This window comes from Protomyctophum bolini (genome assembly GCF_963924005.1).
Source record: "Protomyctophum bolini genome assembly, chromosome: 5".
NCBI classification, from domain to species: Eukaryota; Metazoa; Chordata; class Actinopteri; order Myctophiformes; family Myctophidae; genus Protomyctophum; species Protomyctophum bolini.
In genome coordinates this window covers 36632175-36647023 of record NC_137866.1, presented here as the reverse complement: position 1 = coordinate 36647023, position 14849 = coordinate 36632175, and positions in this window count along the sequence as shown.

Here is a 14849-nt window from a genome sequence, read left to right as displayed (position 1 = left end):
ATGTGGTACAAAAAAGCTCAATGCTGCTTTCTTATGTTTAGTTCTGAATTCAGACAACTTAACTCATTCATTGCTTTAAGCCATCAGTTTTGGAAATCAATTATTTGACAGACACAGACCCGGTGTAAAGATCTAAAAACTGGAGTGATGCATGTGATCCACTTTTCGTATTAGTAAAGAGTCAAGGACTGAAACAATTGCTGTCATTTGGTCGACAACTGTAAATACATACACCTCTTAGTCCCCTTTCACCTTTGTGTCCTTTGACACAAAGTCACACACCTAATGAATCTTGTTTTGATAGACATCAACATACTCACTGTAAAGGCTGGGTTTACTTTTGCATAGCTATAGACTATACAGGATACACTGGTATAGTGAATAATGACTGAAACCGGCATGTGTTTGTACAGAGCAAATATACATACATACATACACTGTTCAAATCATGGCTGTTTGTTTTATGAAATTGCTATAGCAGACATATGACTCAAAGGCAAACGAAGATTTTGTCAAACAAATTGTCCACTGTTTTTACAATGATGATATTTTATGCATTCTACTACAGCTCAGCACTACTGCTCCTCTCCAGTATATGCAATTACTGGATAATGAACGTATTATAAAGTTAATCGCCGGATTAAGCCCTTCACCTTTTCTCTGGGGCAGAGGCAAAGACTGTACAGCTGTCACAGGATCACATCTTGATCTTAGAGCGATAACTGTCATGAATCCGAACGATAACTTCGAGTGACATTTCAGGCTTTCTTGTTAGCACCGGTCGAGGAATGTTCCCCTGTGAATTTTCCCTGGGAGAGGCAAGACGTGGAGGGGGTTTACTCCTCCATTGAAACTTGGCAGCGTGGAGTGCCGAAAAGTCAGAGACAGAGAGAGAGAGAGAGAGAGAGAGAGAGAGAGCAATTAAGAGAAAGTGAATGCAAGCTAACAGTCTTCTGGCACCCCAGATGGGTCTCATTTTTCATTGGCAATGAATGTTGCACATATGCAAGTTTCATTCAGTACACTATAGCCTACAATACATGCCTGATTTTATCTTTGCATGTACTCACAAGCATGCATTCTGTATGAGAACATGAACATACTGTATGCATGCATACATACATAAGCCCAATCTCTCTCACACATATAATACAGGCCCATTTATCACAAGGTTAGGAGAAGGTTAGGAACAGACCACAGTTAAATCACACACATTGCAGGATTCTGAATCTATTATACATGCTCATACTTGCACATTTTATTAATCATTATTATTGCAGACTATACAAGGCTGCCTCATGTAATCGATATGCAGATGTGACTTTTAGCGATATAAAAAGAGGAAATGTAACTTTTGCACAAAGTTTGCACAAGGTACCCAAACATTCCTGCTCCATAAACAGCATCTAATGTTATGTTGTTAAAAAACCCACAACAGAAGTAGATTAAATAGATGATAAGAACATGTTGATCTGCAGGGAGGGGTCTCCATGTCAAGAGGCGTTCCTCCATATAGTTGAATCATTCCACCCCACGGAACTCTTGATGAAAATGCCAAAAAATACAAAAAACAAACAAAAAAAACACTTGGAATTCCTATCATTAAGGTGTGGTGCATAATAATATAACCAGCATCAGCAAAACCCCTGCTTGTGAAGCACTGCTCCCAGCTACCACGGTGAACAGAAGTGTGAATGGGCCTATCACATTAGACCTGGTGTGACTTCAAAGAGACTGAAATGAACAGATGGTGACACACCTCTTGTACGGAGTGAAGGAGGAATACGCAGTATTCAACAACATACAGTACGAGCTGGGGTTTAAACACTGGCCATGTGGTGAGGAAAGACACAGCAATGCCTCTTTCACCTCAGGCGACTGAAGAAGTTTTGGCACGAGCCCACGATCCTACGGGCCTTCTACAGAGGCACAGAGTGACTGGTTGCATGTGGTATGGGAACTGTACAGACCTCGGCTGCAAAGCAATGCAAGGGGTCATATGGACAGCCCAGCTTGGGCCATACACATGTGTGTCATGTGGAGGTGAACTTACCTCCGTCCAGGACATATTCAACGGACACTTTGATGACTTTGTCAGTAAAGTTTGCAGGCTTATCAAAGACTCTAGAAATCTCTGACTGTTTAACCCATTCTAGGGCGGGAACCCCTTTTGGGGTCTTACCCCCTCAGGCCGGGAACCCATATTTGGGTTCTGTACAGTATGTACAGTATTAAAAATTTGCCTAAATGGGTTGCTGCCATCGTGCATCAAGTATAGCTCTGTAGCCTACAAGAACCTTTCGCAGAACACTGACAAAATAGCTTCTTCCCCATGAAAATCTTCTTCGTGAACAAGCAGACCCGCAATAATAATAAGCTCAGTGTATATTCTGTTGAACAATGGATCAAACGGTGGATCTCTATGGAAACCTATCATGCTAATATTATCTCTGCCAGGCTGGAACAAGTGGGCCAGGGATTATGATTATGATTCTCACAGTACGCTAAGGAACTTTCCTTTTTCTTTTCAAATCGTCCTCAACGGCTGTCACTTCTGCTTATGGGAGATAATAAGGTACACACAAAGTTGTGCTGGGGCAACAAATATGGATGAAAAGGAAGATTCCATGCAGGGACCCAGTTATTTATAGATTTAACTGTTTGCTTGAAAGTGGAGGATATTGTAGAATGTGTAGCCGTTCATTTATAGTGTACGCATGTCTAATTTGCCACACAGTAATGTGTAAGAGACAATCACTGCACAGCCATTTACAACATGGTAGAAATGTAGATCAAGCAAGTCGTTAACTTATGGCCATCATATGTGCCAGTTAGTTCACAGGGCAAGGCAGCACCCTCCAAGTACTTTGAGACCACTCCTCGTATGTGGTGCCAATTGGGGGCTAGCAGAGGCCTACCAGGGGTCTACCAGGGGCTAGTACCAGGTGCCTAACTGGCACGGGAGACAAAGTACAGTAGAATTTCCTACTTATACTCCCTGTTCACACTAAAAAGTGAGCAGGCAGGTCTTAGCCTGGATCCAGCCCAAAGACCCCGCCCACGCTCTGAGTGGACTGCGAAACTACAGTCTGATAATCAGGCTAGGCAGGTGTATTAGCAATTAGCTCAATGGTAAGAATGTCAGCAGAGGAAATGAAGAGGAAATGTATATACTAGTGCAGCATTAAACTAACACCAGGATTTTAGTGTGTGATATGTGTTCCTAATGTAATTATAAACCTAATAATTGAGCAATTAACAGCTCAGTAGACGAAACTGAGTATTATACATGTGTGAAAGACAATACTGTGCCATGCATATTATTTACTATTGTGTGTCACACTTACTACTGTGCCATTTTCCAGGCTTTGGCAACAGTCAGTAACAGTCAAATCATGGTGTATTGTAGCTTATATTGTAGTGTGTGTGTGTGTGTGTGTGTGTGTGTGTGTGTGTGTGTGTGTGTGTGTGTGTGTGTGTGTGTGTGTGTGTGTGTGTTTTGGGTGCATGCACGCGTGCATCTGTGCGTGCGTCCTTATGTGTGTGTTCTGTTAGAAGCAGACCTACAGTAGATGTTGGAAATAACAATCACACCCTGACTCACGGCGCCTGTGTGCACACATGTACAGTATGTGTGCATATTGTATGTTTGTGAGTACCTGTAGGCCTACATAATCATATGTGTTTATTATCAAAATGTTGTGCTTGTGTGTGTGTGTGTGTGTGTGTGTGTGTGTGTGTGTGTGTGTGTGTGTGTGTGTGTGCACGCACATGTGTGTGTGGGTGTGTGGGTGTGTGTGTGTGAGCATGTGCATGTGTTAAGCAGAACTAGATGTTGGAAGGACCAACCACACCCACACTTATGGCTGTGGGCATATAGCCTACAGTATGTGTGTATATGTATAGTATGTTTGTGAGCACCTGTACATACATACTGTGTTTATTATTTAATTGATGTGCAAATAACAATTTGACTCTGATCATCTCAAGATCATTATGAATGAGGCCCCAGCCCCCAGGGAGATGAGATTATCATACTCCATCTTTCCCTGCACCATACACACATTATCCAACTACAGCATGCCTCTCGTACATAATCAAACACATAAATATATAACTCTTAATTAATAATAATAATAATAATAATAGTAATAATATTAATAATAATAGCCTAATAATAAATTGTATTTATATATTATATACAGTATATATAAAAGGTGCAGGGCATCAGGGCCCGTTCTAGGCATAGGCGAACTAGGCGGTCGCCTAGGGCCTCAACCACTGAGGGGGCCTCGTCACAGGGAGAAGATTTTTTTTTTCATGTATCCCTTACATGGGCTACTGGCCACATGTGGCCCCCACCTAGCTTCTTAATTTTGATCTCAAAGTGCACCAGATTGAAGCATTTTCATGGCAAATTTACAATTTTTATCCGGCGTGGCAAAGCAGGAGGGGGGGGGGCTCTGTATAATATGTTGCCTAGGGCCTCAAAAGGCCTAGAACCGGCACTACCGTAGGACCACTACCAGTTGACCTGTAGTAAGTCTCATGGTCGGGGGGGTAGGACCAAGGGATTTGTGATTTGTTTATAAACATTTTGGTATTTGTTTATAAACATTTGTGATTTGTTTATAAACATTTGTGATTTGTTTATAAACATTTGTGATTTGTTTATAAACATTTTGGGATTTGTTTATAAACATTTGGGATTTGTTTACAAACATTTGGCATTTGTTTATAAACATTTGGGATTTGTAAGTCTCATGGGGGGGGTAGGACCACTACCAGTTGACCTGCAGTAAGTCTCATGGTCGGGGGGGTAGGACCAAGTCTCATGGGTTTTGGGATTTGTTTATAAACATTTTGGTATTTGTTTATAAACATTTGGGATTTGTTTATAAACATTTGTGATTTGTTTATAAACATTTTGGGATTTGTTTATAAACATTTGGGATTTGTTTACAAACATTTGGGATTTGTTTATAAACATTTGGGATTTGTAAGTCTCATGGGGGGGGTAGGACCACTACTACTGGCCACATGAGGCCCCCACCTAGCTTCTTAATTTTTATCTCAAAGTGCACCAGATTGAAGCATTTTCATGGCAAATTTACAATTTTTATCCGGCGTGGCAAAGCAGGAGGGGGGGGGCTCTGTATAATATGTTGCCTAGGGCCTCAAAAGGCCTAGAACCGGCACTGCAGGGCATTATTCAAGGTGCAGGACGTTATTCAAGGTGCCACATTATTCAAAGTGCCACATTGTTCAAGGTGCGTATAGACCGTGGGTAGTTCAAGAAGAGCTAAAGTCCAGGTCAACTATATCCCTGGTATAATCCACAGTAGGTTCAGGAAGAGCAAAAATAAGGTCTAAGAAGGCCAGCCTAGCGGCATCGCCCGTCATCAGGCCGCAGAGCAAGACTCATGCCTTTCTCGCCTTGCTCAGCGTCCTGATGGTAGACTCATGCCATGCTTCAGCAATCTGACGGCCGTTGAGTGGAAGTAGTCCTGTCTTACTGGTACAGGACTGGTACAGGACTAAAACAACAGACTTATAACATTAGGTTCTATCAAAGTTCAACATTGCTTTAAGTCATGAAAGGGTTTCGCATAAATATGTGTATGTATAAATCATGGGCCCCCGGCGGGGGCCCCCTGCCCGTATGTTGATAACAAGGAGACCTGTCAACCTACAGTATATGTGCTGTCACTGTTCAACTTACAGTACAGTACCTCTCAGAGAGCATGTGTCATCATGCCTGGCAACTGCACCGTTATATAATAGTGTGTTTTTTTGTGCAGAAACATAATTGCCTTCCTTGATGAGCATCAACGACCATCATCACCTGGGCACAGTCACAGACACACACAGCTCCCCTCTACAGTGCTCTACTACTGAAAGTGACTATCATTTCTCTCCAAAAGCACTTGAATATGATGGAATATGACTAAAGCTCACATTTCACATAACACACTAGCCCCCCTTAAAAAACAAAAACGTATTTTTTTAATCGATTTCTTTATTTTAATGAATCGATTCATATCGTCGGGATTAATATCGATATATATCGATATACGATATATCGTTACATGCCTACTTACGATTAATTGATACATTGTTATACTATTTGTTTTCATGAATTATCTTGACTAATCTATATTATTATTATTGTTGTTGTTATGCTCAAGCAATAACCTGGATGACATTTGACTCTGGCAGCATGAAAATATTGGTCTGCTTGTTCACATTCACACATGCACATTCAATAGTTTTAAAAAGAGGATCCATGAGCTCTAGTGACTTTCTCCAGGTTTGTCTCATGTTACCCAGACTAGAGAGTGTGTTGACATACTCTCAGGGTTCAATTTGTAAAAAATAAATAAATAATAATAATAACCATTAAGATGTCTGAGGGCGAGAAGCGACCTCGCCCTTTAGGGCCCTTTAGGGAGTGTGCATGAGTCCACCTGAGTGACAGCAGACTGCTGGGCGAGCGCAGGCGCTTTGGCATGGGGGGGGGGGGGGGGTCAGATCAACATATGGAATGAATTCTGTACTGGCCATATACTGTATGGAGTGGGTCTTGAGTGTACAGGGTTTGATGAGGACAGATCAACATAATGGAGATCTAAGGGTGGCAGTGTCTTGAGTGTACAGGGTTTGATGAGGACAGATCAACATAATGGAGATCTAAGGGTGGCAGTGTCTTGAGTGTACAGGGTTTGATGAGGACAGATCAACATAATGGAGATCTAAGGGTGGCAGTGTCTTGAGTGTACAGGGTTTGATGAGGGCCCAGGTAGGGCCGTCTTCTGTGTATGTCCGAGGCTGGGTGACCCGGATGAAACTGACTGAGTTTAAATTCTCTGGCACCGTCTGGTAGTACTAGATTGAACCACTAGGCAATAAGAGTGTTTTAACCACTTATGCCCATGACACATTGTGATTTGTGAGGCTCCATTTTGTAGATCAGCTATTTGCTCTATTTTGAACATCATTTTAAGAAATGAGAAAGAAAAATCACTGCAGATTGCAGACTGCCACCTTAATTTTTAGACAAAGTTATTTGTTCTCTCTCATCGATACATACTCACATTGTCACATTATTGTTATGTTTTAGTCTCCAAAGCTTTGCAAAACCAATGTAGGCTATGTGTTACAAATTGTCAGGTCTCTTTAAGGTAAGACAACTAAAAAGATCCTGGCTAGACCAACAATAGTGTAGTAGAGATTTACATGTGTAGGTTTTTAACATACTGCCGCCACACCCATTTAAAATTTTGGCAGTTACAGTGCATGAATAGTATGTGTGTGCACTGTGCATGTGTGTACCGAGTTGCACTATCTACATGAGAAACACTTACACTGCTGAATGTATGCCTATAGTCTACTGTCTGAATAGATGTTCTGCTAATTGCAGAAATTCCATACATGCATGATAACATCCTAGTCCAACCAAACCGGCTTGATGTGGCCACACCAAACTGTACACTGTACCTTTATATGTCAACCTTTAGTTTATGAGTTGTCATCACTTTCCATTGATTTATGGCCACTCTTGTTTTCTTGCATTTCCACACTATGCACCCTATAGCTCCCACCCTAATGTACCTCCTGCAGCCTTGCGTTAGTTGATCTTTTCTTTGGCTGTCACAGAGCTATAACGTTGATCAAAGTATCAGAGCTAAATTCCAAGCTGTTCAGAGTTGTTAGACATCCCAAAAATGTAAAGAGACATCCCAAAAATGTCAACGATATTGAAAGTGTCATGTAAGGGGAAGAGTTACAAGGACTTTGACAGATCTATTGGGGGTGCAATTTCCGATGGATCCATTTGTACACCTGTTAAACGATGATTCTATGTTACCTCTTACGTTACGGCAAAGACACGCAAGGTCTGGTTGGCTGGGCTTACGGCAGCCAAAAAGATCATAGCCCAACGCTGGAATCCCCCACATGATATTTCAAAAACACATTGGCTGCGAAGCTTTCTGGACATTGCTTATCTGGAACTGTCATCGGCAAGGATTATTCAGGCCCAAGAGGTCACAATTTCAATGTGGACAGACCTAATATCAGACCTGAAAGACTTACTGACCCGGTGATATTGTAATTGAGGTGTTGTGGGTTGATTGTTCTGTGAATAGGATGGGGAGGGGGAGGGAGGGGTTTCTGTGTGTGTGTGTGTGTGTGTGTGTGTGTGTGTGTGTGTGTGTGTGTACGTACGTGGGTGCACACGAGTATGCATGTGAGAGTGAATGTTTTGAGTTCAATTTTGTACACTGTATGACTATGCTATGTTTTTGTTCAGAAAACTAATAAAAATGTAATGAGAAAAAAAAAAGAAAGTGTCATGTAATAGTTTTGACAGTGGCATGCCAATATTTTGCACACAACTTCATATAAAGTGTTACATCACCATGAGTGTGGCCATGTGTGAGGCAAAGTTGACAGCAGTGAGGTGGTTGTCTCAGACCACACACTGAATAGAATTCATTCAGGAACGAGAGAACACTCAAGTCAAAGTATATAGAGCGTTGCAGTCCCGCCCCCGACGACAGGCCCAGGAAATTATTCCCCGTGCATTCTCTTTCTCCCCATAGACATTTCAAAAAGTATTAATTTCAAGATTTGTAAGATCAATTGTAAGAATCAATTGTAAGAATGGCCGTGTTAGTGGTTGGAGAAAGTAGAAACAGTACAGAGGCATTGGTAAAGGTTAACCAATGGTACAGTATGTTTATTCACCAAACGAGCACATACCAACTGGCATAAATACAGGAAGCTCTCTACTCAACAAAAAAAAAATCACACCTGTGTGAACCAAGTGGTGCAACTCCCCTCTCTCTCTCTCTCTCTCTCAGAGACACAGCACTACCCCTCTCTCTGTTTCTGGCGCCCCCTACTGCTATGAATCGAGGCTTACAGATCTTATTATTTCCTGGGTCTGGCGTTGTCATGAAAGGGGGGCGGGACTGCGTCGCTTTATGTCAGTCAGCCTACTGTACATTAAGTTTCAACCTGGTATCCCTATTTAGATTATTTTTTCAACCCATTTAAAAAATGTCTTTGTGTTATTTATTTTAAACAAATTTTAATTATTTTCTAAAATAGTGGAAAATTGCAGCCTTGAGTTTGAGTCTCCCCTTCAACAAATCTCACGGATGCAAACCTTCTGCCTTTGTTGTGCTCCTGCTTCTGCAACTTCAGCTTGTTGCTGCTTTTGGCAAAGACTTCACAGTAGATATAGTGCAAGTGTGATACTAGGCTGGGCTCAAAAGCATAACAGGAGTATACTCATTCCTGTAAGGCATAATCAGTAGGGAGGCATGTTCCCATATACTGGCTTATGTGCAACCCAAAATGACGCCTGCATGGCCTCTGCAATAAAAGAGCAATTATCCTTGAAAACAGGCAATCATGAGGCAATTATTTATTCGTATAAAAAGAGAAACCGCCTGGCTAACAAGATTCCCAACTGTGTCAAAGTAGTGGTAGACTGTTATTTAGCTTTTGTAATTTATGAGATTTTTTTTTTAAATATATGATTTCATCATACTATAGTTCACTCAATGGCTGGGTTTCCCAAACAACACTTCTTACACCATGGTGTAAGAAGTGGTTCTGCACATGCTCAGTTGCTCATCTAGCCTGTGAACATAGACATTTCGTGCATAGATGTGTCACGCAATGGTAGACCTCAGGCCTGGTATAGGCCTCAGGCTTGAGGCCTGGTATGGTAGGCCTCAGGTCTACCATTCTGAAATTAAATTTAATAATATTTGGACTGCTGGACAGCTATTTACTCTTATAAAGAATATAAATAAACATAAATATAATAAATATTATTTAAAAGTAAAGAGAGCCTACTGTCAGCTGTCCAGCAGTCCAAATATTATTATATTAAATTTCAAAATGGTAGACCTGAGGCCTGAAGCCTACCATACCAGGCCTCAAGCCTGAGGCTTGAGGCCTGAGGCCTACATGGCACATCTATGCACAAAATGTCTATGTTCACAGGCTTCTGTGTGCGGCTTAGAGGAGAAACTGAGCATCTGCGGCACTACAAGTCTTACACAACATGCGTTCGAGAAACCCAGCCAATATGACTGCACCATACCATCAAGCCATCAGACCTTAAATTGCTTCAAAAGAAGTTGGCATAAGCAAATCATTGGGCATAATGCATCTTCTTGAGGACCGCAGGTTTAAATGTCACGTTACACGTTTGTTCACACACTTATGCTATCCTGCGCATCTTTGACTATTCAAAAGAGCCCTATCTGTGCATGTTCAGTCTTGATGCTGACCTTAAAATTAGGTAAGGTTTCGATCACAGCTACAATTGTGGTGTTCATTCAGACTCCCTTACGTAAAAGATATCATTAAGTAGTAATTTAAGCAAGCGTGAAAACAAGTTATGGTGTGTTGTGAGATAAAAGTGTGCATTCCATATACTGTATGTAGATCATGTTGACATTTTCGTAAATGTGGTCACACCAAACTGTACATCCTTCAAAGTTCATTTGAATACTTTTGTGTTTATCTTGCACTTATCTTGCACATGTTCAGTCTTGATGCTGACCTTAACATCAAGAAAGGTTTCGGTCATTATAGTACAGCTACAATTGTGGGATTAATCTAGACGCGATTGTGCAACAGATGCTTTCATAAATCATTTAGTCCCGTTGGAAAACAAGTTGTGGTGTGTAACGAGTGTGCATTCCACATAAGCACAGACTGCTGTAGTGTGGCCACACCAAATGGTACAGATCTTTCGAATGTCAACCTTTTGCTTTACAAGTTCATTTGAATACTTTTGTGTTTATCTTGCACTTCTTCGAATATTAATTAACTATAAGAGCCCTACCTAACTGTGCATGTTAAGTATTGATGCTGTCTTGATGCTGACCTTAACATCAAGAAAGGTTTCGGTCATTATAGTACAGTGGGATTAATCCAGAAGCGCTCACGCAACAGATAATTTATTCCCGTTGGAAAATAAATTGTGGTGTGTAACGAGTGTGCATTCCACTACAAGCAGACTGCCATAGTGTGGCCACACCAAACGGTTCGTCCTTCAAATGACAACGCTTGCTTTAGGACATTCACATTTATGTCAACACTTTTCATACTATATATATATATCTCATTAGCATTTTGTTGATTGATTTATGACAGCTCTTGTGTCTACACTCTACCTGCCGTGACTGCCCCCCAGGCCACTAACCTGGCCCTACTATACCAGAAAAATATGTTAACTCCCGCAGGCCGTGATACACCTCGAACCTCTCCCCATTCCTCTCTTTAGCTCAGCCCTCCCCCTATTGATCATCATACAGTACACGTCTAGTTGATTACTTCTATTGGTAGCTTCAGTCCCCCATAAAGAGATGGCTGTAACCATACCATTTGTTGATTTGTAGCATGTTCCATTTACAGTAGCTATGGTGTATTTTGTGCTATGTTATAGTTGGAAATTGTATGAATGCATTGATTTGATTATTGTCTTTGTCTCTGCTAACCCCCCCCCCCCCCCCTCAGTTTGCACACACATTTGCACTAAACAGACCTAACACTACAGAAGTAAGCTCTCGAGCTTTATTGTGTTTTGTCCCTTTGCTTGCTACCATGTACAGATATGTACATACATAAATGCATTTTTTTAATCCATCATTGTTCAAATGTGGTTAGCTTACATAACGCACACCTGTCATCATCATCACCAGCAGTGGAGGGCTAAAGTGGCACAGCTTAACACCCCGTGACTGTGTTTCCAGTGTAGGGCCCCAGTATAAACAGCACCCTCCCTAGCTGCAGGCAGCTGCTGGTTTCTCTGTTAGTATCCACATTGTACACCCTGCTGTCTCATTGCTTTTTAGTCAGGATGCTCTCTACCTTTACAGTATGTCTTCTCAGACTAACCTACAACTTTTCAGTGCAGTGGTTGGCTGACACCAGGAAATGTCCACGCTGCACTTCTGGAGGCTCCGAGATGCATATTTAAACATATTATTTTAGAAAACTTGTAATACAAAAAATCTTAGTTTTAATATAAGTAATCAACTGGAGAAGTTACATTGTGATAGCTATTAGTTAACTTTTTTCCCCTATTCACCTACCATGTCTCACCTTAATGACACACCTATATTTACAAGCATACAGGTTCCAACAGCACCTACTGTACTGTACGGCCACCCCAAACCCCCCCAGAGCCAAGATCATTTTTCTTCAAGTTCAACCATCCTTATTTCAGGTTAGGTGAGGGTGCGTTGTCTGAGCCTGCCACTGACAGTACCACTACCAAGCCTTACCCATAGGCGCCCGTCAGTAAAATGCCCATCAGGCAGTGGTGGAAGAGTGAAAGGCACTTTAATTAAAATCAACAATGAACGCTCTGCGCTATAGTGTGTTTTTCTCCTCCCCCTATGGAGCCCCGGCCCCAATCGCTCGAGGCCCTTCAGTTTGTTATATAATCTCCTTCGCTGAGAAGTTGCTGACACTGCAGGTACGAGTGATTGATCATGTTCAAGCTTGGGTTCAAGTGGAGCACAATCATAGATTGTAAATGCCATTCCAATGCAGAGAATAGTGGAATTATGTGGAGCAAATCTCCAGCAGTGTGCTGCATAAAAGTTAAAGAAAGAAAGAAAGAAAGAAAGAAAGAATACGACACAAAATATGTGCAAAGCTGCAGTATGTGCAATATTAGGGTTATTGCTGCCAGCAGTGGCAGTTGTAAACATACAATACTAGGGTAAGGGCTAGTGTTCTTACAATAGTGTACTTGAGCCCTAAATACAGTATACTCAATTAAGCCCTATACTTTGTTATACAAGGAATAGTGAAAATATCTGTTCTACAACGTGTACTAATAAAACTAGAATTGCCCAGTGACATAATAATCTTGCCCCTCAGTCAGTAGCACAAGCAACTATTTTAGAACCATTATGCAAATTACTACGTAAACACACGCACACTGATTGTAATGCGACGTGCAAGCACAGGTTTCTGCTGTGAATCTCTCTTGATCTCAGGTTTTGCACAGCAATGCACAGCTGGGTGGAGGTGTCATACATCTATGATTCAACAAACCTCTGTCACAATAAAGGATACAATAAATGATTTATTGTGTAGTGAAACTACATATTCCCTACTCTTGTGTGGTTAAATAAATCTGTTCTTTAATGGTGTACTTGTGTAAATATTGCATTGTATCGAGGAAGACCAATTGACTAGCTGAGTTATGTTGCATTGGCATGTATTTAGTCTATTTTATGTAAAAGACATTTTTAACTATTGCAACCTCTGGCTTCTTCCCTCATGCTCTTATCGAGCTCACAAAGCCTTGGTTAGTCAGACCTCTCAAATGGCATGATGCAACAACTGCTTTGATCATTAACAGATAATTAGGCATCTCTGGGCATGTCTTCACAATGATAATGAAAGAGAAGGAGGCGAGGCTGGTCAAAGGGGGTTCAAGTACAGTAGAAATAGTAAAATACAAAAAAGTATGGCCAAACGTTATATTGTTTAGTTAACTACACAAAAATGCCAAAAGAAAGGTTAACTTCTTGAATCATTACTGTAGGCTACTATTAGTAACTGTTGTCCAATATGGATGTGAATGCTTCCACACAGGTGTACTGTACAGTGTACAGTATGATGTATATTTCTTTCTATGGCATAATTGGGCCAAGTTAGTTGACTTAATTGACTTTGGATCAAAATGGCATGAGAAAAGTCACGTCAGTCACAAAGACTACAGAACTCACAGTGACAAGTGACACCTGCACACATTCAATGGCCATGTTGCTCATCCATTAGTAGTGTTATGTAAGGAAAAACAACTCTTCCTCATTGAGAATCTCAATGACATGATCAGACTGGGTGAGTCAATCGATAGAGAGGAATGTTATACTAGGGACATGCACGCACGCACATGCGCGCACGCCGCACACGCTCGCACGCACGTCGCACACACACATCATCCTTCATCATATTCTAAGGATGTTTGATATACAGGTACACCTTAATAGAACATGCCTTGACCCCAGCAGTGAGGATTCCAGTGTTTCTGGTATGCTGTAATTTCCCTGGCATGGTTTGGGTCCACTACTTGTCTTCTCAGAGGGAAGAGTCACTGCAAATAAATACAAAGTTTTTATGATGCAACACTTCTACCCTGAAAGAGTGGTCTCCACAGATATTTTGAAGCTGTTCTGGTGGCTCAAGGTGGGCTTCCTTCCTTCCTTCCTTCCTTCCTTATTAGACAAGTTCAGTATTTTACCTTCCCATTTTATCATATAGAAAAATAACTTATTTTCACAAGTCAATTGCCTGTTTGACAATATTAAGGATGAGTACTCCCTCTGCAGGGTAAACATGGGAACAGTGGCATACATGTCAATACTGAGATGCATTATAAAGTGATGCTGCCACCTGCTGGAAAATGCTTCACATAACAAGTTATATGAAATGATCAGTACTCGGCAGTGGATATTTCAGGGTGTTACATGTTGCAATGTTATGGGTGCAATGTTAATTTAACAGGTACCCTCTGCATCACTTCACTCTCTAACTTAAACAAACTCAAACTTTTGATCAGTTTGGACCGTTTACAGTTTGTAGCTGAAAACCCCCAGAAATAACATTTTATCTGTCCTCTGTCTATATTGTATGCTCAAATTTGTCAATTATGTAGATGACTGTTGAAATATTTGCTAATTTCTTTTTCCTTTCAGGCTTTTCACAGGGTGGGTTGGGAGGGATTATTTATTATTTACAATTTGTTGTTAATTTAAAAAAAATCTAGTTTGATGTTGTATTTAATTGTTATCATTATTATT